Source organism: Mesoplodon mirus (assembly GCF_964341445.2).
Source record: "Mesoplodon mirus genome assembly, contig: HAP1_SCAFFOLD_701, whole genome shotgun sequence".
NCBI lineage: Eukaryota > Metazoa > Chordata > Mammalia > Artiodactyla > Ziphiidae > Mesoplodon > Mesoplodon mirus.
In genome coordinates, this window is record NW_028295332.1 from 200766 (window position 1) to 204864 (window position 4099).

The 4099-nt window shown below is 43.8% G+C and overlaps 1 long non-coding RNA gene across 1 annotated transcript in view; it reads left to right on the top strand.

Moving 5' to 3' along the window:
* Positions 1-4074, top strand: part of LOC309797543 — a 73803-nt gene extending 69729 nt beyond the window's left edge. The window contains exon 4 of the long non-coding RNA XR_014292695.1: positions 3992-4074. This is a non-coding gene — a long non-coding RNA (uncharacterized lncRNA). The remainder of the gene's footprint in view (positions 1-3991) is intronic.
* The last annotated feature ends 25 nt before the right edge of the window (positions 4075-4099 follow it).

Genomic DNA, 4099 nt, shown 5'->3' on the forward strand with positions numbered 1-4099 from the left:
GAGAGTAGCCTATTCCCACTGTCCTCACTAGCCCCGCCTGGCCCCGACAGGCAGCCCTACACCCTCAGTTTATTGCCATCTGGCTTTTCGTCCACCACTTCACTGCACTGCTCTAAGGTCACTGGGGACCTAACTGCCCAAATCCAATGGACACTTACATTCTCTGAAGGATGACACTGTCATCTACTTCCTCCTTCTTGAAACTCTATCACCTCTCTCCTTCCCAGAATTCTTTCTCTGCTTATTACTTAAACGTTGTCAGTACTCACAATTCTCTGAAATCTCATCCATTTTCATGATTTTAATGGCTGCTATGTGCTGGTGACATTCAAATTTTTATCTTTCCATGTCTTCACGTGCATGTCCAGTTATCTACCAGTTTGTCTTCGGAATTCTACAGGTGCTTTCAAATTCTACATGTCCAGAACTAAAGTCTTTTCCCCACTTCAGTTCTTTATCCCCTATTTCCAAACTCAATGATACCACCACCCAACCTTAGTCACACAGATGGGGGTTCAGCCTCCGCCTCCTACTTCTTCCTTACTTCCCAAGGTCAAGTCTTGCTGGTAATTTCCTAAATACAATTAGAACTTATTTCCTCCCTTCATCTATACCTTATTTCAGACCCCTTTCTTCTTGCCGTTACCTGGTCTAGAAGTTACGAAATTGCTGTTTGGTGGAACCAGTTGTTAGACATTCTATTAGAAAAGGACTCTAGGGTCAAATAGCTTTGAGGATGGCTGTGTACCATACGCCTGCTGTGACGATCCAGAATGAACATTAGCCTACAGCAGCCCCGAGAAGCTGTACAGTAAAGGAACCTGATTAACTTTACTTAAGCCAGGTTCTCCCTTCTGCCGGCCTATAAACCTTTCAGTAGGGACGGGAGAGGAGGTGGCAGCGTGAAAATCCCACTTGAAAATATAAAGCACTGCTCCTCAGAAGAGTGGGGCATAATTATCTCCAGGCTTCTTCAGATTCCTCATCCATACTGACGTCAGTGGTCTAAAATGCCACCTGAACTTGTCCCTTCCATTCTTAGCTATTTTCTGAGGAAACCAGCTCCACACACATGGGTGGTTAAGACCCGCTCTCCTCCTCCTCGCTGCCTCCTTTAGGGGCACTTGCCGCTGCCTGGGGACACTGCACTGATCCTCCAGAGCCTGTGCCTGTGGCTCTGTGACACACCCCTCGCACACTCACGGCTCTGGACTTCCGCTGTCCACTCTGCCTTGAGTATCCGTGCCTTTCACCGGCTGACTCACCAGTTTCTCACGAGTCCTTTAAGACTTAGCTTAGGGACTGCCTCTTTTGATGACTTTTCTTTGCCTCACGGCTCCCCCTCTTCTTCCACAAACACTGACTAAACGCCCTGAATATACCCGTCACAGCAGGTCACGTGCAGGATGAGACATCTGCTGTGCGTCTTCCCCTCTCACTCCACTGCTAAAGGGCCAACACTACATCTTGCTCGTTGTTTCACTCCTCTAACACTCAACCCATGACTAAGGAACTAACTAGTACTGTAGTAGCCCTCTTAGTAACAATCAGGCAGGACCTTCTACCAGAAATCTGACACTCCAGCTTTTCTCTCATCTCACCTTTCACTCTGATTCAACTAAAGACTTATCTGTACATGTTTTACCAGGGAGACATCATTTAATCCAGAGATGTGTCCTCACATACTCTTACATACTCTGCCGTTTAAAAATTCTGCTCAGATGGGGGTGGAGACAGGTGTGCTTTCTGACAGCCCCACTGTGTTTGCACTTCTAGTGGTCACTGGCTTCTCTCAGTGCCTTCCTTAAACCCTTCTTCTCTTAACAAGGAAACAGGATAACAAAGTAATTAAGAGCCTGGTTACAGCCTACGTGTGAACAGAAACATAACCAAGGACATAGAGAATAGACTGGCGGTTGCCAAGGGGGAGGGGGTGGGAGAGGGTTGGATTGGGAGTTTGGGATTAGCAGATGCAAACTGGTGTATATACAGGATGGATAAACAAAAAGGTCCTACATGCGACTTCCCTGGTGGCGCAGTGGTTAAGCATATGCCTGTCAATGCAGGGGACATGGGTTCAAGCCCTGGTCCGGGAAGATCCCACATGCCAGAGAGCAACTAAGCCGGATGTCACAACTACTGAAGTCCAGGCACCTAGAGCCCGTGCTCTGCAACAAGAGAAGCCACCACAATGAGAAGCATGTGCACCTCAACTAGAGGAAGCCCGCGTGAAGCAACAAAGGCCAAACACAGCCAAAAATAAATACATACATACATTTATTTTTAAAAAGTGCATGTATTTAAAAAAAACCCAAAAAGGTCCTACTGTAGAGCACAGGGAACTATATTCTATATCCTGTGATAAACCATAATGGAAAAGAATATGAAAAAGAATGTACATAAATGTGTAACTGAGTCACTTTCCTGTACAGCAGTAATTAACACAACACTGTAATTCAAGTGTATGTCAATAAAAAATAAAATTTAAAAAAAAATGCCAGGGGCTTCCCTGGTGGCGCAGTGGTTGAGAGTCCGCCTGCCGATGCAGGGGACACGGGTTCGTGCCCCGATCCCGGAAGATCCCACATGCCGCGGAGCGGCTGGGCCCGCGAGCCATGGCCGCGGAGACTGTGTGTCCGGAGCCTGTGCTCCGCAACGGGAGAGGCCACAGCAGTGAGAGGCCCGCGTACAGCAAAAAAAAAAAAAAAAGCCAGAAAAATGGTCACATAAGGGGAACTTCCCTGGTGGTCCAGTGGTTAAGACTTCGCCTTCCAATGGAGGGGGTGAGGGTTCAATCCCTGGTCGGGGAGCTAAGATCCCACATGCCTTGAGGCCAAAAAACCAAAATATAAAACAGAAGCAATACTGTAACAAATGCAATAAACACTTTAAAAATGGTTGACATCAGAAAAAATCTTTAAAGAAAAAATTCACATAAATCAGAAACAAATGAAAGATAATAAAGTCCATACATTAAAAAAAAAAAAAGAGCATGGGTTCGGGTCACATTGCAACTTCCCACTTACTTATAGCTGTGTAATTCTGGGCAACTCACATAATGTCTCCTCAGACTGTTCATCTATAAAATGGGGATGGTAAGAGTTCCCTACCTCAGAGCGTTGCTGTAATCCATAAACACGCTTAAGTGCCTTGGTAAATGTTTGAGGCTCTCTGGTTATTATGAATTAAAATATGTCAATGGCTTCTGGCCGTGTGATTTATATAATAGTTTGATGTTTAACCAAATGGTAAAATTATTCCATTTATTATTCCCATCTCTTTTTAACCCTTAGCCTGCTTTGTTGTTTATGTTTTCTGCCACCACAGAGTGCTAGTTCCAGGAGAGTAAAGGCTTTATTTTGTTCACTGCTGAAAGCAACAGCACCCAGAAAAGTACTGTACATATGAAGCCCTCAGTAAACACTAGCTGAATGAATGGTGCAAAGTGTTACAAGGAAAAGTACACCCAAACTTTCATTATAATAAAAAAGTATAGATAAAAAAATCTTTCTCTAATGGCTTCCAGTCAAGTAACTGAAAACACCATATGCTATAATAATAACATAAGTAATTTATGAAAATTTGAAGGCAAAAACATAATTTTAAAAGATGTAGACCTATGTTAGGCGTGATAGAGTATGGATGCTTTCTTGAAATTCACAATCAGATCCAAGAGTATCACTTTCAGACTGTTCTAGTAGACTGAGTTTACTTTTAGTTGTCTTTGATGAAACAGTCACTATTCTACTCTCTTTCTTAACAGAAATGTGTTTTTTCGAAGACTCACTTCTAATTGGTTCAGTAAGCAAAGAATTATTTTGCCCAATTCCTTTGCTTTTCTGCTTTACAGGTGAGTCAGAGCAGGAATGCAGGTCCTTCCCAGGTTGTTTCTTAGCAGAGTAGTTTTTGGTCTATTCACCTGCTTTGCTCATTTTCTCTGAAGAAGACCTGCTATTTCTAGATAATTCCTCTTCTTTTCTTTGACTTCCAGTTCCAGAAATGACGTCTGCTGAAGGAGAACATGTCCTAGCAATGAAATCTTCAAAAGACTCCTGCCGCTGCTCTGTGACTGGCACCCCCAGGTTGTCTTTGGAAGTTT